Below are 24,814 nucleotides of genomic sequence, written 5' to 3'. Positions count from 1 at the left end.
TCAGAAACCACGATTTAGTGCCGTTAAGACGATTTCCTTAAACATTGTCGCAGCTGAAGGAATGTAGTTTCTTCTTAAATCGTCTTACGCAGCAATGTTCACAGATATCTCAAATAAGAAAAGCTCATTATACAGATACGGAGGTTGTAAAACAAACTTCCCAAAGTTGGGAAGAGCCGGTTTACGTTGGGAAATGACATAGCGGAAGTCATGGTAAACAGAAATACAGTCGGCAGTAAACTTACTTACATTAGAAAATTTTATTTTATTTGATGAACCGATAGCCATTTAAAGGAACAGGGCTCTTATTTTGCTGATACTTGATTGATCTAGAGACTTTGAAAATTTGGTGCTGGACTGTGATTCGAATTCGTATCTCCTCTTTCGAGGATCTGAATCTCTCGGAACAGTGTAGTTCAATCATTTCGTTCCTTTTCCCAAGACTGCAACATTCTCTAGGTCTCCTACAAAGGTAGGTATGTGGGTCCGAATACTGATCCAATACACAAATATTCATAATAATAATATTCAAACCAATCACGTTCTTACCGGCCTGCTAGTGAAAATTAACTTGGATTTCTAATGTCTGTTTATGTGTTGCCAACAATCGCATTAGGTGCCGTCATTTCTGGTCAAACACGCACACGTCTTACTGTTGGTGACTAAGCAGCTGATACTTAAGCTATATTCGTGGATGCACGATAGGTGTGCAGTTCGATTGTCGCTTAGGCACGAAAGTTTGTATTCTTGTTTTAGATTCAAACACCTAGCAGCTGGTAAGAAAAACCTATACGTAACATTTGATTTTACTTAGTTAACAATTCAATTATGTGTTGGGTTCGTATCTCCGTCACAGAACTCCGCATCATGCACTTCATCATTAAATGCATGCACACTTTATTACTTCAGAATGGAGGTATATCAGACATCTTTCGTGGTTAGTTAACAGGGACGAAGAGTCTTGAAAGGAGTCCCGGTTTATTACAAAAATTGTCGTCTTTTATTGTCAAGTTTAGATTATGTTACTGGAATTGGCAAAAGCTTCGGAAATTCATGACTATTCATTGCTTTTTCTCAATATGATATGATTAGATTAGATTGCATTAGTTTAATTCTTGTTGCATAGGTCATGATTACGACATTTCGTAATGATGTGGAACGTGTTATTTTAATGAAAGATTTTTTTACATACAATGGTTCAATTTCTTTACAACAATTTTTTACCCTCTCTCTGCCATTCTTTTTGATTATTATCTGTCTCTCTCTCTCTCTCTCTCACTCTCGCTCTCTCTCTCTCTCTCTCTCTCTCTCTGTCACACACACACACACACACACACACACACACACACACACACGCACGCACGCACACACACACATATTCTTTTTTTTATTTTTATTTGTTTGTTGTGCTCGACTATCAGCGGGGCACAAAAATTTCTGTGAATGAGTTCTTAGTTTGGAGTACACTTACGAAAGAAATATAAAAACAACTATGAGAGTTACTGACTTATGATGTTTAGTTTGCAGTCAGTTCTGAGTATTATTGGTAACTACGCTCTAATCCCTAAACCTAGTTACAGAAATTCGAATCAGACGCATTACGTATTCCAGGCCGTAGCAGCCGCGACTTGGAGACGCCAGCTATGGTCATTTCCGAGCCCGCTGTAGGATCACATCGGTTCGTCTTCTTCCTGCTGGTACTGTATCTAAGGTTTGACAACAAGACAGGGTATGTTTGGCAACTCTGTGATCGACGAGTTACTTCCTGGTGTGCACGGAAATAAGCCTCAGAGCTCACTTGATTTTACCTGTCATTTCCATTGAATAATCTGAGATACTATCGCTTGAGGTGTAATAAAAGATTGTAAATTTACGGTTTTCAGGCCAGGAAAGTCGTTGCACGTGGAAAAAACGCAAGTAGTCTCGTCCTTTAAATAGCGGTTTACAAGTTCTAGCACCCATTGCCATCGTAAAACGAAGCAATGACACATACGTCTTTGCCAGCTGTTTGGTAACGTGCTGACCTGTGAAAAAGCGTCTGTTAAGGTCCGCAGTTCCAGTCTCACTGACTGTAACGTCTTTACCCCTTCTGTGGAAGAGCTACAAGAGTCAGATCAAACATCGATAATGAAATCGCAAGAAAATACTTTCGGTTCTTAGTGCAATGGTGAAAAACTTACAATGCTGCACAACAGGTTACGCCTCTTTCCGCTCCTGGAAAGCAAATTTTGGGTTCTAGGAATATGTAACTTTATTCATGAAATGGCTAAAAATGGTTCAAATGGCTCTGAGCACTATGGGACTCAACTGCTGTGGTTATCAGTCCCCTAGAACTTAGAACTACTTAAACCTAACTAACCTAAGGACATCACACACATCCATGCCCGAGGCAGGATTCGAACCTGCGACCGTAGCAGTCCCACGGTTCCGGACTGCGCGCCTAGAACCGCGAGACCACCGCGGCCGGCTATTCATGAAATGTCACGTTTGTATACCCCTTGAGTATGTCACAGCATACCAATTAAACACAGACCCAATCAAAATCTAAATGAGTAGTATTTTACTAATTCGTGTCCATAGAGGCACGCTTGTGAACAGATAGTCAGTTTTATTAAAACAGACTTTCGTCATAAGGTTATCATGGGTAGTTTTATTTGATATCTTATAATACAGTGCAAAATTTTCGTAAGTTTTCCTTTAGTGTTGTAAAAACAATAGTAAACATGAGAGAGATATTAATCATCAAGGAAATATGCGAATTTTCTGATGTTATCTGTAACAGACTGACAGTGCACATGCAGTTTATTGATTACATGCATGTAGAAAACTTGTTCTGAGTTAAAGCTGTCAAACAAGGTTTGAAGAAGAATAAAATGCCACTACCACACGACAGCTAATGTAGAAAATACTTTTCTGACGTATTTTGGCACGATACGCTCTCCCCATACGTAATACAAAAGTTTGGAGATGCATCTGCTGCCTGGCTGTCTATTAAACCTGAAAACAACAAAATGTGGCAGAAGTTAGCCCTTTTTTTGACATGCGACTATTTTGGGTTGAAAAGTGAAGGGAATTATGTTCAAAGTTCTTTTAGATTGATAACTTTAGCTGACAGCATAATTGCGTTTTAACTAACGCAACAGTGAATGTACTCGAACTCGCGACATCTTATCTACAGTGCGCAACACTTACCATTATGCTACTAGCTGACACGTAGCTACAGCAGCCCCCCAACTTAACCAGAATTCCTCCAGAAATTCTGCATTCCAATGCGCTGTGAGATAAGGCATATGGCCAGGTCTAGACTTATGAGAGACAAACAGTTACAGCTTTTCTCCTGCACTGCACGACGTTTTCAACAAACAGAAAGCGCAATAGAGCAGCTCAAGTGGAAAGGAACACTTCCTATTTAAATTTCTGCATCCTACACTGTTGGCTGTTCTGTGTAGGTGGCTGTTACGTGATTTTATTTCGGTGGTTACAAAATAGATTCGAATGTATGCACTGGGTAGCCGAGGCAGCTAGTTCATGGTGATTCGGTCAACCAAGTAAATGAATTTACTGAACATGCTGCAAATTACTACAGGGAGCCTGTGTGTCAGAATTTTGATCCAGTGTGGTCCAACGGCGTTACGATAGAAAAATGAGTCACAGAGAAGAGGATTTGGTGGTCTGTTGGACTGATGATAGGTTCATATACCTACAGTCTGGGTTCGATTCCAACTCCTGTCAATGATTTTATATAGGGAGAACCAGATTCCATTCTCTTCTGCCTACACCAAGTGAAGAAGATATAATGGCACTGTGGTCTGAAAGTCACATTGAAGATGATATTCCTTCTCTACGAAATAGACGTTAGTTTGAACCACAATACAGTCTGGAGTGGCGACATGTAGAAACTCTATCACCAGTAACCTTTCTTATACTAGTTATTTATTTCTAGTGACGAAACAAACGCTATGGAGGGTCACAGGACACTTATTCCACCTTTGATTTGAGCTTCTGTATGTCGATAAAATTGGTTCTGAACTGGGAATGCAACTCAGACCGCCCTTAACGCGGAATTTGATCCTTTCGTGACAATAGAGCTCGGCTAAAATTTGTTGTTTGTTCAAAAGTGCAGATTCCTCAACATCTCCACATGTTGCGCGTGAATGGGTTCGAATCCTGGTCCAGCACTAAAGATTTCATGATGTATTTTCATGCTCTAGTATGAGAACACCAATCTGCTGGTGGATAATAATTTTGATTTTTAATGTATTTTTATACGTTGTCAACACTAACGATAATTGACGTTGTTGACTCCCAGTGAGACATAGAAATACTTGCGAGTCACTATAAGTTCAAGATGTTATTCCTAGCTGCTCGTGGAGAAAAATTCGGTAGCTGACGTCTCTTTGTGTGTAGTCAACAACGATATGTGTTGGGCTCTATTCCCAGTCAGCACTGAACTCTTCGTCATATTATTTCTAGTTGAAACAGGCTCACATGTCGCTGCTGTTGCAACTAACCCATTAAAACATCTAGCTACTGCCGAGAAAATCCGATATGTGACAGTTTATTGTGCTTCGATATCAATCCGATTAGGTTCTGGGTTAGGATCCCTGTCCAACACAAAGCTTTACCTCTCGGCATATCAAGTAAGTTACTTGTGAAGAAGCAATATTTAACATCTCTCGTAGTTCGTTAGCAGGGACAGTAATGCTGGGTAGGAATTCGCGTCCGTTAAAAATGTCTGCGTTATGTAATTTAAAGTTGATATTTGTTAACTGATACTGTATAATATCGAGGTATATCACTCTCTGTATGCCTAATCAGGAATGACTGTCAGTTTCCGTCAGTCACGAAATCTTAGCATAGTCTGCATGACCTGGGTTTGAATCCATACGCAGAACGAGAAGGTTCGTCGTGTCATTTGAAGTTCATACATCTTCTCAACTAGCTGCTCGTATATAACTTAAATTTTTAACGTCATTTTGTGTTAAATAATAAGTACGGTATGTTACTTTGAAGAGGAAATCATGAATACGAAGAACGTACTACGTGCATTACCTATCTGACGTAATAATGAGAGTGGTAACATTACAGGTATGTCATTTATTGTAATAAATGTGAGCTTACAAGCCTTAAGGACAGTCTTATCTGTGATAAGGTGTTCCCTGATATTTGTAGTATCGTGGTATTACTTTACATCTTGAGTTATTGCGATACAGAGCAGTGTTTTCTGGTGGTGACTAGTTGGTACCATTTTCAATAGTCAAACGACTGTACCAAGGAGGGAATAGAGCACCTGCTAGACAGTTGCGTTATGCCGGTTGCATGCGAATCAGGCGAAATGCAATTCAGGTCGTTTGGATACTTTTGAGCACGACTGTACAGGTTTCTCACTTTTACGTATGCGCTTTTCATTTTTAATTCTTATTTTCGTGGCTTCTTGTTCGCCTATAACGTTCATATTTTCGCTCAGGTATTTAAAGTTGTCTGTTTTATTACTGTTGCCATGCTTGGTATTTAAAATTCTTGGTACGTTACTTTCACTGTTGATGTATTGTGCCTCTGCAGACGATGTTTTGTGGACCTGACTTTTCAGCTGTTTCCTTCAGAACTTCTGGTCTCTTCTTTACATTCTCTAAGGTTCTATACATTATTACGAGATCGTCTGCAGAGGCCAAACAGTTTATTGCTTTCTTCGATCGAACCACCTTTGTTTAGCTATTACTTATTGTTTTCCTTCCTTGATTTCCCATTCTCTTATAAGTTTTTTGAGCACGCAGATGAATAATAGTGGTGACATACTTCCTCCTTGTCTGACTTTTGATATAATTTAGAAAGAACTAGAAATAGATCAACAAATTTTAACTTTAGATAATATGTTCCTAATACATTATTTAGATACTTCCAGAGTTTTCCAACCTACCGGAAATTCCCTCAAGGTTTTCAGGAGAGTGTATCTCTCTGTGCTATTAGAATTAACAAGCATTAGCACTAGCTATTTGTTTTATTTTTCATATACATAATTATCTGTTTAAGATTTATAATTTGCTCTGGACAAGACCTATTAATCCTAAATGCTGATTGGTACTCTCCAATTTGATTATCTAACTGAGTATTCAAAACGTCCAGAAGACTTTTTCAGAGGATTTTGTATTCTTATGGTGGCGTTGAAAGTCCCCTACAATTACTGATATTTGTTTTCACCCCTTTTATATGAAGTGGTTGAGTTAATGTAAGTTTCCTGTATTCTGGAATTGTTCCATTGTCATAGACAATCTCTACTTTTTCTTTTATAATTATGGTACCTGTATCTCCACTGGCTTTTAGAATTTCTGCTGTGAGGCCACCTTTATCTGGGCCGTTGTTGTGTTTTAATTGTTTGATGTAACTTTTAATCATACCTATGCTTTTTGGTTTTGGATTTTCATTTGGAATAATATAATGGAATTCCTGTTGCTTGGTCAGTTTTCCGAATTTCAATAACTTTTCAAAACTTTCTGCCAGTAGTTTCTTCATGGTTACGGGCGAGTTTTCCATGTTCTTTCTTGAAGCACAACGATTGTGCAGTACGCCCAGAGGAAAAGTACCTGAATGTTTTGTAACAGTCTCCTGTGTTGTATTTTCTTAAGTCCTTTATATTTTTAAGTTACTTCTTTTCAAAGCACTTCTTTGCGCTCATTTAATTTTATTTGCAAGCTTATTCTCACGCAGATAGATTTTCCAATTACTGCTTGTTCTCCAGCTATACCAGTTGTCCCAAGCTTTTTTTTTTACCTAAGTGCTTCTTCATAATTATCACAATTATTAATCCACCACACATGCACCTGTTTCTTATTCTGTAATGCTGTTTCGAATGCCTTGTGTTTAATTATTCCTGTAATGTTGTCGGCATCAGTTTTCACTTCCTTCAACATCTTTTTAAAGTTACTTTCTTTATCCTGCAAATTTTCGTTATCTTTTCTTGTGTGTTATGTGATTTTATGATTTGGAATAAATCTCATGTGGATCTCTGTTGGGTAGTAATCTGAATCTAGCTCCATTCCATTTTGGATTTCTTGAAATTATATCTGGAGATAGTGACATGAACAATTTGGAATTCTCCAAAGTTGTGGTTTGGTGATATCCGTGTTTCTTGCTTTCTAGGTAGTTTTGTGAAGTGTGTGGTCGTTATTTTAAGAACGAATGACTGCCATATATCTACTAACCTTGAGCCTTTTCTGTTAGTTGTCTTTTGAGCTGGATCGTTTCTGATAACTTTTTTTAGATGATTTCTCCTTGCGTTGTTGGCCACTGAAGTACCATGTCATGATTATTACGTTTTTCTTTTGAACTTTCAGTACCCTGTTTGCATTTACCCAGAAATTTTCTACTTTGTCTCGGTTTCTTTTTTGTCTGCATTTGTTAGTGCATGGCACTCCTCTTGTGTGGCGCAAAAGGGTTAATCATTGTAAAATACGGTATTCAGTAGCTTCGTAAAGGTAACTAGTTAATTGAACCATGATCTAGAAGAGATGGACTATTTAAAACCAGTCCATCAATTTCGGTTTAGAACATTTAATTAATTCATAAATATGGCCTATGGTAGTTTAAGTCACTGTCCTACACCCCCTCCGGTTTGCTTAAATGGACTGCTGTTTAGGAGTGCAACTACACCGCGGTAACCGTTAGTTACAGACGCAGTTGGGGGTTTTTTCATCCGGGATATGAATCTAATACCTTTCGAATCGCAATTATAATTCTATAATTTCTATAATGTAACGATGTGCGTTAAGGATATTTTAAGTAATGGATCTTATGTGTTATCGGCAGACGTTAATGTAGTTAATTCTGATAAAGTCTGCAGTAATTTGGTCGAAATGAAAGACGTTTTGTGCAAGGGATGCGGCGTTTTAAGTTGTGTGCTTACTTGTGAGAATGTTGCAGCCACTGATATCATTACTTCAGAGGAAGGGAACAGTATATTTGATTCTCAGGAGGACAGTGAAGCGACGGGTTTTCTGAAAGATTTAGATACTACAGACGATTTACAGGTAGATCAGGAGAATCTAGGAATGGACAATGAGATTCAGGGTCGTTTTGAAATTATAATATGTACTATAAATATGGAGGAGAAAGAAAGGGAAGTAGAAAATAATCTATAGAGGGAACAGTGGACGGAGAGGGAAGAAATTAAAAATCCGCAGCTTCTAAATGAAATAACGGATGTTGACAGAGAAAGAAAGTATGGGTTTCTCGAAAACAAAAATAGTGTTCCAAAAGTTGTCACAAATTTTGCCTCTAAACGTAAGGGTGCGTTGATGAACGAGGAAAGAGACCTCGAATTTGAGCAATTCCAAAATGTAAAAATGTGAGATTCAGAACGTACTCACACTGGCGAGAAAAATGTTGTAAGAGGCAACGATTGCAGAGTTGATCTTGTGAGTTAAAAAATGGCTGGAATTTATAGAGTCAGTGTTGTATATAAGTGTAATTTCACTTGTAGTGTGTAAGAATATTGGAGGGTTATATTACTTGCATAAAGGTTAAAAAATGGTGAATTTAAGATATGTATAAGATGTATGGAGGAACAGGTTAGTTCAAGGAGAGTGTGGACATTGGCAGCACGATTCGTGGTCGGCAAAAATAATTTATTTCGTTATTTACATAAGAGAAAAATATGAATTGTTCTGTACATAAGATTTTGGGGGAAAATTAAAGGGGTTATTTATATGTGTTATTTGTAGTATTTTGGAAGGGTTTCTGTGTGTAATATGTGTAGTTTTTTTTTTTTTGTAGTTATTGCTCGCACAAAATTTCGTGCGTGGATGCCATCTGGCCCAATTAAATTTTTAATTGCTTCTAGGAGTAAAACATGAAGTTACGTGCAAAGTTTGAGGTACGTTTCTAGGGGTATATTAGTGGGTTAATTCTATGACGTATGTTATTTTGGAAGAGGTTTTGAATGGATTTATGTACGTAAATATCTGTAGATAAACCATAATTTAGTGCAAATATGAGTGAACATTGCTGAATTTAGGATCCAGCTATTCACTGAGTTAAAATTTAAAGTAAAAGGAGCGCTTTTTGCACTAGATGGTACCAATTTTAAAGTTTCTGTTTAGACACAGTAATATTGTTGCCAATGATAAAATGTTAGTTCATTTATGGTGTCAAAAAGAATAGATACGTTTCCTAGTGGGACCATGGGCAGTGTTTGAAATGTCGAGCTGAATCAAGTGTTTTCCCAACGTTATAAATTAGTATTTGCTGGATATCATGTTTGTGAATGTATCGATTCCACTGGTCTGAGGGTTCGGGAAGTCTTATGATTATTGGTAACCACAGTCGTATTTCGTCAGCTATCGTCTGTCAGCACTGGTGGTGACTGCGGATTGACGCGTATTTCTGGGCAGTTCGTGCTCAAGGCGCTCATGAAATTCTGCAGAGGCAGCTGAACTGCGAACTATCTGAACTCTGGCGCCAGAATACCGATTGTGTGCTGTGTTGGTGATAGTGATAGTGAAGAGCTACGATGTGGTCAAAGCAAGAAAGCGCTATCAAATTAGCGCAAAAGCAATAAGAGGTTTAGAAAACTTGGGGCTGACTCTAAAGTTATTTGAAAATATATGTTTTTTATGTTGACGCTTAATTAATATGCCGTAATTTTATATTTTGTGTTACATTTAGAAAAATTAAGCTGGTTATATCCCATATCCTAGGAGGCACATGCTGTTTCATACACCACCACGAAGTTACTTACATTATTGTTCTGACAAGAATATACGATATTCTAGAGGTTGAAAATTCCGCTTCAGTTGTAAATTTCTTTTATTATCACGACTGGTTTCGGGCTCTCATAAGCCCATCCTCGGGTGTCGCAACTGTGCCTTGGCCCCCGAGCGCCGCGGTGGACGTTTACTAGGCGCGGTGTGCTACCTTTGAGCGCTGATAATAAAAGAAATTTACAACTGAAGCGGTATTGTCAACCTCTAGTATAATGCTCAGTTGCGGATGTTCGTCCAACAGGATTGTTTGTAGTAAGATATTCTATTTATTATATGATGTATGTATTTACTATGTCATATAAGTATGTCAAATTTGGTGCGACTTCATGTGCTAAATTAGCGAGCTAATGTACCACATTATGTGGAGGTGTGTAGCGTTACGCGTATTTAGGCGAGCTAAGCGGCCGACCAGTAACGATAAAAGATGAACTGGTTGTAAGGCTGGACGCTAGCAGTGTCCGATCTCAGGGCGTGGCAGTTCCGGCTTCCACCTAGGACCGGCACGAGCGAGTCCAGGTACAAAGAATAGTAGCGTCTACATCTACATCTACATCTACATTCATACTCCGCAAGCCACCCAACGGTGTGTGGCGGAAGGCACTTTACGTGCCACTGTCATAACCTCCCTTTCCTGTTCCAGTCGCGTATGGTTCGCAGGAAGAACGACTGTCTGAAAGCCTCCGTGCGCGCTCTAATCTCTCTAATTTTACATTCATGATCTCCTCGGGAGGTATAAGTAGGGGGAAGCAATATACTCGATACCTCATCCAGAAACGCACCCTCTCGAAACCTGGCGAGCAAGCTACACCGCGATGCAGAGCGCCTCTCTTGCAGAGTCTGCCACTTGAGTTTATTAAACATGTCCGTAACGCTATCACGGTTACCAAATAACCCTGTGACGAAACGCGCCGCTCTTCTTTGGATCTTCTCTATCTCCTCCGTCAACCCGATCTGGTACGGATCCCACACTGATGAGCAATACTCAAGTATAGGTCGAACGAGTGTTTTGTAAGCCACCTCCTTTGTTGCTGGACTACATTTTCTAAGCACTCTCCCAATGAATCTCAACCTGGTACCCGCCTTACCAACAATTAATTTTATATGATCATTCCACTTCAAATCGTTCCGCACGCATACTCCCAGATATTTTACAGAAGTAACTGCTACCAGTGTTTGTTCCGCTAATAAGGAAAATCCCACTACAGGAAATTTTGTCGGCTGTCGCTTATATGCTCTTTGTTCAGGAGACAATGCTCCAAGATATGGCAGACTCTGAGACAGCTCTTTGAGATTCGACAATAGCTCACATCAAATACTAATACTAATCTGAATACACATGTGATCTCAGAAAAATTAGGCACATCCAGTAATGCAACAACATTTCGATATCTTTACAACTACAGCAGTTAATATTTCACAGCTAATATACATTTACAGATTGCGCATATGGATTAACAACTTTTAATTGCTTCATGTAACTGCAACGAAACATACCTCAGATAATAACACTGGGCTATAGCTACCATCCCTGAAATCAACATATCTGTATCTGTTTCATGTAGTCTTTTACGACATCTGTTATATCTTTTTCGTTCTGCAAATGTTTGTCAGAACATCGTTTTCTCCACTATCACGTCTGCAGTTCATGGTGTAGTGGCTAGCGTTGCTGCCTCTGCATCACGATGTCTCATGTTCGATCCCTGGCCGAGTAGGAGATTTTCTCTGCCCGGGGACAGGGTGTTTGAGTTGTCCTCATCATTTCATCCTCATCATCATTCGTGACAGTGGCTAGATTGGAATGTGTAAAAAAAACTGTACTGTGTAAAACTTAGGACTTTGTACGGGCGCTGATGACCGCGCAGTTGAGCGCCCCACAAAACAAACATCATCACCATTATCATCCACAATCACACAGTTTATCGTACTTGTGTGGTTCTTTAATGAACAGTTTCCTATTTTGCCAGTAATGTTTTTTAAATGTTGACTGCAAGTGCTATTAAGAAAACTGTGCTAATTTAAAAGAGGTCAATTGCATGTATTAGCTGACACCACAGTTGAAAAGAGAACCAAAAGACGCTTCAGTTAAAAAGACACAAGTAATAACTTAAACAATATTTAAGGAGAATCTGTTGTCATTTACATGAGAGCACTTATGCAAGAATGCTGGCTTATTTATTTTTGTGTTAACTATTACTTATATTTATTGTAAATGATCTGAATGTAACTGAACGTTTATGACACTTCTTCATTTGAAAACTGTTATAATATATTAGTTTATTCTGGGAATGGTCAACTTGAATAAAATCATATCTGTAGAGCTAAAGGATGATGTATTTTTGGTGAGGAAGTACTTCAGCCAATGGAAACGCAGATATTAGCGGATCACTGAAACGCAGATATTAGCGGATCACTACGAGAGTCAAGTGGAGACTGCGACTTCTCGAGTGAAGAGGTCAAGGGAGTGAGCCTTGACACTTTATCTCGAGTTTTTTTAAGAAAGCAGACCTGCCTGCTGTAACGCGCGTGATTCGGTTGTGGAGGTGTTGGATTCTGGGCGGTGAACGGCAGCTACGATACTTTAACTTCTGAGAGGATTTACATTTTGATGGGTTTGAGTGTGCTCCAGAGTAGGACTAACTTTTTACAGTTTCATTTACGGAACTGAGAACAGGTAGAGTATAACTTACTATTCATTAAATCACGTGTGTTCATTTTTGAATCATCATGTTGGACTCTGAACTATTTTGAGCTGTTGCATCTTGCGATCACGAGATGGACTTAGTTTTCGCGAGTCATTGATAACTATTTAGTTTCTGGCTTTAGCTATTATTATCATGTCGCTATCAACTCAGCTTTACTGCATATGATACGCGTATTTTCCGTTTGTACGAGGGGCGTTCAGAAAGTAAGCTCCGATCGGTCGCGAAATGGAAACGACTATGAAAATCCGATAAAGCTTTGCACAGATGTGTTGGGTAGTGTCTCTAGTATAGCCCCAGTTAGCATCACGTCGCTCTTCTCATTTCTGAGCTCGCAGTGAGTGCGTAAAGATGTCTAGAAAATAGTGTCTGCCGCCAAGTACGAGGGCCTGGTGAGAAATTTCGCCTGAAGCTATGCAGCTAACATTACATAACTGTCGTGCTGTTTCTTCTTCAAGACAATTCTCAGCCGCATTCTGCAGGGGCAATGAAGATGCTCCTGCATCGTTTTCAAATGCAAATGTGAGATGACCCACAATACAGTCCGCAATTGTCTCCCCCTGAGTTTCATCTCTGGTCACATGAACCGCTGTCTTTGAAGACAACATTTTGACACAGACAACGAGGTGTAGGCCAGCGTGGAGAATTGGCGGAAAGCACTGGCGGCTGCCTTCTATGATGAGGCTATTGAAAAGTTGGTACAACGCTATGACAAAAGTCTAAGCCAGAACGGCGACTACGTAGAGAAGTAGCTGAAAGGTGTAGCTAATTGTTACAAGTAAAACATTTCTGATGTTCACTATGGTTTCAATTTGGCAATCAATCGGAGCTTACTTTCTGAACAGGCCTCGTATTTTAAATGAGTATCGTAAGATCGCTTCCCGTTTATTTGAGATGTCCTTTCTTGAATAAACATTATTCAACAAAATTGTCTGTCGTCCACCTCAATTACAGACGTTAGAATAGAACCCTTGTTCTTATATTACGCATTTAACTTCTACTTCGTATTTTTGTGTATTTTATCAACTCTTAGTTTTAGCCAATGCGCAGACTATTTGACTGCAGCATCACAGCTACAGTTTATTATTTGCAGCGATTTATCAGCGAAGAATGAAAGCAGACGTGCGCTGCTCGATCTTATGTCTACATTGAGCTATTCTTCTTAAACAGAGTCGTGCATAGCCCGAGTACCTACGGCACGACCAATACAAGGTAAAGAAGCATCTTGTTTGCTCGTTTGGACTGCTGCACAGAAGTACAACAACACAGCGGTAATCGTTAGGTACTGTCGCAGCGCAGAGCCTACTTATCTCGAACAGCACCAAGGGTGCCGTCTAGCTTAATATCCCCCTGCTATGGACTGATCACCATCAACAGTGCCACATGCCCTAACATCATGAGACACTGCGGAGAGATTTGGAATTTAACCCAGGAACTAGTAACTAGGGTCTTCATGTCATCACGTCGCCTCCCCTGGCCGGTCAAATACCGACAGTGAGAAATCCATCCACCACCAGTATTCGAATCGGCTAACCTCAAAGTTGCGCGCCACCTAACATGCTATCGTTAGTTACCTCGGCTATGGAAGCAGGTCCCTCAATGTTGCTGTTTTCACGTAACCCGTAGAAGAACCTCTCGTTCTGTGCTTTCTGGTATGGGGTGAAAACTTAAGTGATGCTGAAAGCCTGCACCAAGCCCTGAAACGCATTCCGATAGCCTAAGGATTAAGTCTGGGTTCTAGTCCTTGTCTGCTATGGCTTTCATGGCCGCCCCCGGTAGCTGCATAGTCAGCGCGACGGATTGTGAATCCTCTGGGTCCGGGTTCGATTCACTGCTGGGTCGGGGTATTTTCTCCGCCCAGGGCCTGGGTGTTGTGCTGTCATCATCATCGTATCATACTCATCGACTGCAGGTCACAGAAGTGGCGTCAAATCGAAAGACCGGCACCCAGCGAACGGGGGGTCCTAGCCATACGATTAAATGAATAAATAAATGGCTATCATTATCTCCCGTCCACTTTCTTTTGCTAATCTGTATCGCACGGATCTGACCAGTCCACCGTGGGATTCCTGGCAACATTCGTAAATTACGGGCCAGTGGTTTGTTGGTGCGGTGCTGACGTCCGATAGAGTCCCAAATGGGTTCTATCGGCTTGAGATCAGACAAATTTGGTGGCCAAGACAGAAATTTAACTTCACCGTCGGGGTACTCAGATCACTTGAGCACGATTCCGGCCATGTGACGAGGACAGTTATCCTTCTAGGATTCCATGGATGTCAAGCATGAAGGGATACTAGTGGTCTATACTAATGTTCACGTAGTTCACAACTGTCATGCAGCCTTAGTTCACTACCACAGGTACCACGGATGCCCAGGCGAATGACTCTACTGCGCAATACACCACCCAGCGGACTGCATCTACAGCGTGGTGCATATTTTGAGCAGCTTTCGCCGGACACAACCACCGACCTTAGAATTGCAAAACTACCGTAAGCTACCGTAGCCTATCATAAATAAGCGAAGACTACGTTAGTTTTCGTAGTACACTTGGTCAGTTAATATCATAAGTGCGTTACATGCACGTTAGGTGTGTTGCGTACCTATCGGGCGTTGCCTCATTTCGAACGTTTTCTCTGCATATTCGATCAGTGTCTTACTACATTCCCCTAGAAACCAGAAGCGATGAACTGTCTAGAAATTGATTGAGGATATATAAAGGACCGCATAACCTACAGAACATTTTTGTTCTAAATACTTACCGCAATATCTGTTACTTAAAAATAAACGCTGTTTATAGCAAAATTGAATTTTTCAATGTTTAATTCAGGCTTTATTCGAAAATTGTAGAGTTTTAACGTGAAAACGAGGGGTGTTGTAGTAAAAATGAAACAAGAAAATACAAATTTATCATACAGCACTATAAAACGCAATTTCCTCAAAAGAAGATAAAATTTAAAGAAATCGCCAGACAAAACTTATTTACAATCGTTTCTATACGTTGTCTAGTTTACGTAAAACACGTTTCTGTTTCTCATAATCAACTTTGTCTCATATCAAAAATAACAGGAGAAGCTTGTCTTTTATCACGACGAAGAACGTTCTATTGAGTACAAAATAATAATTATATAGATTTTTTATGTGTTTGCATGTAACCTGTGCTTGCATCAGAGGTAATCGCCTTTGTTACATAAAAGTGCAGAGGTTTCCCGATCAACTGATTTGTTTTACTTGTAGAACGCAATTTACACTCCTGGAAATGGAAAAAAGAACACATTGACACCGGTGTGTCAGACCCACCATACTTGATCCGGACACTGCGAGAGGGCTGTACAAGCAATGATCACACGCACGGCACAGCGGACACACCAGGAACCGCGGTGTTGGCCGTCGAATGGCGCTAGCTGCGCAGCATTTGTGCACCGCCGCCGTCAGTGTCAGCCAGTTTGCCGTGGCATACGGAGCTCCATCGCAGTCTTTAACACTGGTAGCATGCCGCGACAGCGTGGACGTGAACCGTATGTGCAGTTGACGGACTTCGAGCGAGGGCGTATAGTGGGCGTGCGGGAGGCCGGGTGGACGTACCGCCGAATTGCTCAACACGTGGGGCGTGAGGTCTCCACAGTACATCGATGTTGTCGCCAGTGGTCGGCGAAAGGTGCACGTGCCCGTCGACCTGGGACCGGACCGCAGCGACGCACGGATGCACGCCAGGACCGTAGGATCCTACGCAGTGCCGTAGGGGACCGCACCGCCACTTCCCAGCAAATTAGGGACACTGTTGCTCCTGGGGTATCGGCGAGGACCATTCGCAACCGTCTCCATGAAGCTGGGCTACGGTCCCGCACACCGTTAGGCCGTCTTCCGCTCACGCCCCAACATCGTGCAGCCCGCCTCCAGTGGTGTCGCGACAGGCGTGAATGGAGGGACGAATGGAGACGTGTCGTCTTCAGCGATGAGAGTCGCTTCTGCCTTGGTGCCAATGATGGTCGTATGCGTGTTTGGCGCCGTGCAGGTGAGCGCCACAATCAGGACTGCATACGACCGAGGCACACAGGACCAACACCCGGCATCATGGTGTGGGGAGCGATCTCCTACACTGGCCGTACACCACTGGTGATCGTCGAGGGGACACTGAATAGTGCACGGTACATCCAAACCGTCATCGAACCCATCGTTCTACCATTCCTAGACCGGCAAGGGAACTTGCTGTTCCAACAGGACAATGCACGTCCGCATGTATCCCGTGCCACCCAACGTGCTCTAGAAGGTGTAAGTCAACTACCCTGGCCAGCACGATCTCCGGATCTGTCCCCCATTGAGCATGTTTGGGACTGGATGGAGCGTCGTCTCACGCGGTCTGCACGTCCAGCACGAACGCTGGTCCAACTGAGGCGCCAGGTGGAAATGGCATGGCAAGCCGTTCCACAGGACTACATCCAGCATCTCTACGATCGTCTCCATGGGAGAATAGCAGCCTGCATTGCTGCGAAAAGTGGATATACACTGTACTAGTGCCGACATTGTGCATGCTCTGTTGCCTGTGTTTATGTGCCTGTGGTTCTGTCAGTGTGATCATGTGATGTATCTGACCCCAGGAATGTGTCAATAAAGTTTCCCCTTCCTGGGACAATGAATTCACAGTGTTCTTATTTCAATTTCCAGGAGTGTATATTTTGTAAGGATATAAAATACACAATGGACTAACACGGAAAGATGTGCGATTCTAAGTACGTACAAAACAAGCAAACAGACAAACCAAAAGAAAAAGAGAAGTCTTCTGGTCACAGTTTCTCTCTCACATCCTCATAGATGTTTCTTTTCCTACCAATGCTGCCAATTATTACCATAATCCTACCATTTACTACGTCATTTATGTAGAGTCCCGAACCGTGTGTTTGGTAGAGCGCTACTCTAATCTACCTTCTTTAACAAGAAACACAATTCAGATGACCAGGCGAGACGTTTCCATTGATTGACTGCCCAACCTCAGTGTTCTGTTCACATTGTGATCTAAATTGACGATACTGTTGGGTAAATACGGGAACAGGTTTGCAACGCCTGCTATGCAACCTGTGAAGACATTGCTGATTTTGAGTGGTATTATGTTTTTCATTATTTTCTTTTCTCTTTTTACGTCAGCGAAATACATGACCATTATACGTATATTTGCCACTCCACCTTAAGGCCACGAGTGGCCTACCGGGACCATCCGACCGCCGTGTCATCCTCTTGGGGGGGATGCAGATAGGAGGGGCGTGGGGTCAGCACACCGCTCTCTCGGTCGTTATGATGGTAATCTTAACCGAAGCCGCTACTATTCGGTCGAGTAGCTCCTCAATTGGCATCACGAGGCTGAGTGCACCCCGAAAAATGGCAACAGCGCATGACGGCCCGGATGGTCACCCATCCAAGTGCCGACCACGCCCGATAGCGCTTAACTTCGGTGATCTCACGGGAACCGGTGTATCCACTGAGGCAAGGCCGTTGGCCATATATTTGCCAGATTACCTGTTAATTCTGTAGAATTACGTTTAACTAAAGATCATGTTATTATGTTACAGGTAGCCTACATATTTATTACGAACTTTCTCAGTATCTTATGTAGATCTTAGTGATAACTTTACTAAATCTAATGCGTGAAATGGAAGTGCTATACAAGAGGGACAGAGCGAGAGATTTATCTGTAGTTGGAGAGCTGAAATGTGAGTGTGCGCGTCAGAATTCGTGGATAAGCAGAGTGAGTACTGGTTCGCAGTCGTGTTCAAATGAAACGAAATGTGTAACAAGTACTGCCGAACATTTACATTCCAAAGATTGTATGGACTTAACATTTCCTGAACACTGAATGAAGAAAATAACAAACTGATTCAAACAGTATGAGCCTCGTGAAATACCACATGCTACATCCCCCATTGATACGTGGGTAAGCCGTGAATATTGTTTGGCTGGACACATTTCACTAGTATGACGTAAGCTGCAAAAAGTGATGTGTTTCATCTCTTTCCATGTGCAATGTAATACGGCTTCTCGCACCTTAAGACAGCAACAGTAGCTGTAAAACAGTTAAAGAAATTTCTGAATGTGAATATGATCTCCCAGACTGTGAAGTCGCGGGTGTGACCAAACCGTATAAACTGTATTTTCAGAAGCCGCGAGGTGATGTGATTGTGTTTACTTTAAAAACTGTGTACTCAGTAATATAAGGGGCGAACAAAAACTTTCCTTTCGAACGCCACACGGTCCAGAATCGGTATCCCAGTCAGACAAGATCGCCGTGAGCATTGAGGCAATCATCCCACCGATGCACCATGTTGGAGATACTAATTTGGTAAAGCAACGTGGCCTGCTACAAGAAGAAGTCTGTAACTGCCTGTTGCACATCCTCCTGAGACAGGAGTCGACGACCTTTTAAGGCCTTTAAGGGAAAGCGTGATAATCGCATGGCGAAGGTCGGGACTGTAGGGCGGCTACCGTTGTGTCCCCCACTTGAGTTGGCGTAACTTCTGCTTTCTGGCATTTGCGATATGAGTACGTGCGTTACCATGACGTAACAGCATCTCTTGTTGCAGTCTTCCCGGATGTTTAGCCTTAACTGCACGCCCTAATTTCTCCAGCATTGCCTAGTATCGTTCCTCAGTGATGGTCCCACTAGGTTGTCCGAAATGGATGAGGCTGGCCTCTCAGATCGAGAGGTATCTTGTGTCGAAACGGGACCAGGGCGGAACATGTCGCACCATTTTACAATGATAGTTTTCGGCAGACATGTTGCCCCTACGCATTTTTCATTCTCCGATGCATGTATCTCGTGTTTGTCAATAATAAAAACACGTCGCTCCTGTTTCTATGCATTTGGTACTAACGTCGCCATAAGTCAAGTTTCCGCACTTAGCGCACGCATGTCGGGAAGACATGAATGCCACATTAATCCCTCACCAATATGTCGGTGCTCATATACTCGCATCGGAGTCGCGCTACGGCAACGCCCTCAAACGGAAACTTTTTGATCGTTCCTTATAGCAATTGTAACGTTGTGGAAATGCTACCGTCGTGTATATACAAACGCCAGTGAACTACAACACACACTGCTTCCGACCAGACATTATCTAGAGGAAGTCGACCAGGGAATATTATCGTCGCTAAACGGATGAAGCAGACGTGAAGAGCATCTGCTATAATTTTGCCTCCGACATCACCTACAAGCTGACGACATCGTCCGTCATGAAAAAACAATTTTGAAACTTTGCATGGCCATAAAGCTCTACCTTCGTAATTTATGATGTAATTTTATTTTAATTGACTTAATCAAATACGTGTTTCTTCGAAAAATTTATTTCTATGGTAACTAGCTTCAATTGAGTGTGTGCTTAGGGTTGCAGTAGCATTTTTCTATTGCTAATGCTTGCAGAATTTACCTCGGTTTGTTTTTCTTTGCCATTACATATATATTTAACCCTTTGTGCACCACATTTAGAAAAAAATTGGGGAAAATTTTTTGTGATGAATATTACCTGAGGCAATCATCCCACCGATGCACCATGTTTGAAGCTATTGGTTAATAAATAAAATAATTATTCCAAATAGCATCATTAGAAATTACATAATAATTACTCAAAAAATGCATACATAACTGTGTTGTAAACATACCGTATTTCTTTCCCTTGCCCGTGAGGAACTACGTAAAGTTGGTTCCATAACCAAGAATTTCACTATACACAGAATAAAACTAAACACAACAGTTATTGTTCACTCACAAACGCAGTAGCACAACTCACGACACTTCTCTGTTCTGCACTTCAAACAAACGGCGAGTCATGAAAGCAAACGCCACTGTAATCTGTTGGCCAAACTTGGAACTACGTAAAGCGATGCCAAACGGTATCATTGAAGCATTGGGAAGCTCAAAAAAGCCAGGAATACTTAATGATGCCATTTGGAATCGCAGACGCAGAAAGGGTTAAGTTTCTTTTGGGGTATGTGCTCCGTGTTTAGTGATATTGTTAGGCAACTCTAATACTTAAATGTTTTACTGGAAAAATGTGCGCGAGCTGTGACGTCCGCCATTAGGTTTCTGTACCAGATCAGTCCGAATAAAGAAGCATTTTTCTCGTCGATGCAAGGTCTGAATAAAATGGGAATTTTAATTCTTACAGCCATATGGTGACAGGAACTCATTTTTACGTTCTGGGACTCATACTATTGTTATACTCCCCTAGCCATGGGTGAGCTCGATTGCTTACACAATTATTTTTGGGCAACGTTACACAGTGTCTGGCTATTTTACTAAGATATATCTCAGACTTTAGTAATTTATACATTTATTGGGGTTTCTTTCACCAATTGCGGATGTGACTTTTGCAGTAACTCCTTTATCGAAAATGGTTGTTTCAGCTCTCAGGTCATCATGTGTTACTTCAACGCGGTTCTGGGTGAAATATTCAGGAACATTGACCATAGAAACTCGGTAGTTAAATTACGTCAGAGAAATTTTCGTTACAAGCACCATGTTCAATAATGTGTGCTGAACAATGTGCCCCGACACACATGTGTCTGCCCGAGCACCGTACTCTGTCGTAATATCTCCCACCGATCGCCGCCCAGCCTGCGTTACAGAGCGGGCAACTGTCCGATCTCCACGTTCTGTGATCACCCGTGGACGTCCACCGAAACAGACGACCAGCTTCGCCGTATCCGAGATGCTTGTTCTCTGGCGTCGGTCAATAACAATTTCCACTTTGACAAAGTCGCCACTGTAAGTGGATTTCCTCATTTGCGGCTCGTACCGTCGCTAAACTAGTTCCCCATTCGCCTTGTTTCCGTTTATACAGTTTTCTTTACAGTCCACGTGCCATACAATGCCAGCGGCATACATTGCATCTCGCGGTGGAAAATGGTCGTAATGGGTCATCAGTTTAATTAAGCTCAAGAGCACAAAAATACATGAACACATCAGTAAGCTTCCGAAGCTTAGTTAACCTCCTGTCATACGACGTCGCCTCATATCTCTCAGACGATCTTGTAACGAAATCCATTAAGTGGTCTCAAAGGGCCTCTGATGCGCGAACAAGTACGTCAGTTTTAAAGAAAATCTTATTTCCCTAGCACTGAAGTGGCTTGCACTTAGTCTGTTTATAGACGTAATGTCTCTTCTCTTGAGGTCAGAGTTAAGAAAGCAAGGGTGATGTCAAATGGTAGACGTCCTCTAACGCTGATTATTTAGTCTTTGTTTTGATAGTGTGTGTTTTCTGAAAATTACTTTGTTGTAGGGATGTTTTAGTAGGAATTAAGTAACGTACCTTTTTGCCAGTTGATTGATGCCTTCATTGCCCCTTATACTAATACGACTCTGTATCAACTTCAGATGTATCCGTTTATACTGGTAATTTGAAGTGTTAATATATCTCAGTATATCATGTGTCAAGGGATTACAGATCAATATTTATCCTGCCGTCATAATAGACTATTGGTAATTCATCCAGTTACAAATTAGCTATGTCTGAACTTCTTAATCTATTGTGTAATGAATAACCTGGATAATTGTATACAAATTTGTTGTTGACACTGACGCTTATGTAGGGAACAAGACGGATTGTCCCACACCCGCATTTCATTAAAACAATGGCAATTTCAGAGACATACGACATTATACTAGCACAACACAATTAAAAATCACTTTCTTCGAAACCTCGTAATTGTCTCTCATTGCGTCCCAAAGGTTTTAAATTTTTTTGAAAGGTGCCAGCATCCTCTGCAATGGTTTAAAAGCGTGGCGACCTGCGACGTCACCTTCGGTCTCCGCGAACCTCCGAACACCAAGGCGTCCACACATGCGAAAAAAGGCCCGAGCTAGGAGGTTCGTGATTGGTGTAACGTACGCTGACGATGTCACATTGGCACCGAATCTTACTAAAGTTCAACGACTCTTTGGAAGGGTCACGCTATGGGAAGGTCTTCACATCCACTCTTTCCGACATTTTCACCCTTCATTTGACGCCTCTGCGATGGAGGTCAGAACTTCGTTGATTCCCACCCATTTCTCTATTGTAAACGACGGTTCGCAGTGTGATGACCAACAGGAAGAAGATCTTGACAACCTTTGACACTGCTGACACCCCTAGGACGATTCAGCCCTTCTCTAAGGACACTGTGAGCCATTAATTACAACGAACGTGATAGCACCGTTTTGGATTGCAGTGCGACCGCAGTTTTTGCTCTGATGCACAGGGTGGAACTACTAAAGACTGTTCAAAAACATTCGATGAAATTTAAACGTGATCCAAAGCAGCAAAGGGCGCTTATGCTTTTTCAGACGACCTGCTTCGCGCCCTCCTGCGGCGTGATCGTGAAGGGATGTCACAATGACATGTGCGTGAATAAAATGGCATCTGGTCGTTCTAAAGTCCCCCATTAAAGTAAGACCTTCATTTGATGACCTGTTTAAAAATGCACCCGAAAAGACACAACTTGTCACGAAGTGCTTGGCTCTTGCAGACAGGTAATCTCTTAACGCCACGCCGATTCTTGATGGCCTACTGGCAGGATCAGCAGCAGGTGCGTAGCGTCCCTGCAGTTACCTAGGACTCTCGTCACAGGTTATGTCTGTACAGGTAAATTTTTAATGTGCTCAATAAAGGTAGTCGAGTGGCACCGAGAGTGTTGTCGAACTTTGGAGCGGGGGGGGGGGAGGGGGAGGGGGAGGGGGGAGTCTTACTGCGACCCTTTGCTGTTTTATTCATGCATGAGTCGATGTAGCATCCATCTATGATCAGCACAAGCACCCATTGCTGCTTTGGATTGTATTAAAGTTTGGTCGAATGGTTTTAAATGGTCCCTTGTAGTTCCACCATGTACACCAGAGCAAAAACTGCGATCGCACTGCACTCTTAAGGGCTGCAATCACGTTCTATGTGGTTAGTTGTCAAGATCGTAATCTTGTTGCTCACCGCACTGTGAATTGTCGTCTTCGACCGCGAAATACATGTAAATCTGCGCCTCATGGGAAGAAGTGGTTTCATTTTGCACCATTTATGCCAACTCCTAAGGACTTTTCATGTCGACTCTCAGCGGAAGCGTGTCTGAAATGTTCTCGTCAGCCAACCAAGAGAAATCAACGTGATTTCAACGCTGGGCATCGCGGTTCTGACCTCCGTCGCTACTCTATTCCGTGCCAGCCTCTTTATCTCTGAATAACTACTGCAGCCTACGTCCTTCTCTTTCTTCTTACTGCATTCATCTCTTGGTCTCCTTCTGCGATTTGTACTCCCACATTTCCTCCATGTACGAAAGTGGTCATCGCTTGACGACTCATAATGTGTCCTGACATTCTGTCCCTTCTTTTAGTCAGGTGGTGCAAAAAATGTATTTTCTCCCCAATTCTATTCAGTACCTCCTCATTAGTTACGTGATCCACCCATCTATTCCTCAGCATTCTTCTGTAGTACCACATTTCGAAAGCTTCTATTCTCTTCATATCTACGCTATTTATCGTTCATGTTTCACTTCCTTAAATGGCCACACTCCATACAAATACTTCCAGAAAAGATTTTCGGACACTCAAATCTGTACTCGATGTTAACGAATTTCTCTTCTTCAGAAACGCTTCGCTACTTCGATCATCATTAGGTATTTTGCTGCCCACATAACAAAACTCACGTTCTATTTTAAGTTTCTCATTTCCTAATCTGTTTCCCTAAGCATCACCTGATTTAATTCAACTACATTCCATTATCCTCGTTTTACTTTTGTTGATTTTCATTTCACATCCTCCTTTCAAGACTGTGACCATTCTGTTCAACTGCTCTTCCATGACCTTTGATGTCTCAGAGAATTACAATGACATTGACAGACCCCACAGTTTTCACGTCTTTCCTCTGGACTTTAATTCCTACCCCGGATTTTCTTTTTTTTTCATTTACTGCTTGCTTAGTCTACAGATTAAATAACATAGGGCAAAGGCTACAACCCGGTCTCACTCCCTTCTGAAACGCTACTTCCCTTACATGCCACTCGACTTTCATAACTGCCGTCTGGTTTCTGTGTAAGTTGTAAATCGCTTCTCCTCCCTATGTTTTACCGCTGCTACCTTCATAATTATGAAGAGAGTAGTCCATTCAACATTGTCAAAAGCTTTATCTAAGTCTACAAACGCTAGAAACGTACGTTGCCGTTCTTTCAACTGTCTTCTAAGACAAGTCGTAGTGTAAGTATAGAAACGCTGTAGCCGTATGTTTGCCTTTCTGTAACCTGTCTTCTCAGGTAAGACGACTGACAGTTCGATAATATTCACACCTTCCAACACCTACTAACTTTGAAATTGGAATTATTATATTCTTCTTGAAGTCTGAGGGTATTTCGCCTGTC

General features: G+C 41.7%; 1 pseudogene; it reads right to left on the bottom strand.

The window, feature by feature from the left end:
- Positions 1-17,828: 17,828 nt before the first annotated feature.
- LOC126249978 (5S ribosomal RNA) lies at positions 17,829-17,946 on the bottom strand (annotated as a pseudogene).
- Between the last annotated feature and the right edge of the window lie 6,868 nt (positions 17,947-24,814).

This window comes from Schistocerca nitens, chromosome 3, assembly GCF_023898315.1.
Source record: "Schistocerca nitens isolate TAMUIC-IGC-003100 chromosome 3, iqSchNite1.1, whole genome shotgun sequence".
Classification (NCBI taxonomy): Eukaryota; Metazoa; Arthropoda; class Insecta; order Orthoptera; family Acrididae; genus Schistocerca; species Schistocerca nitens.
The sequence above is the reverse complement of the archived record's forward strand: the minus strand, read 5'-3'. Positions and strand labels throughout refer to the sequence as shown.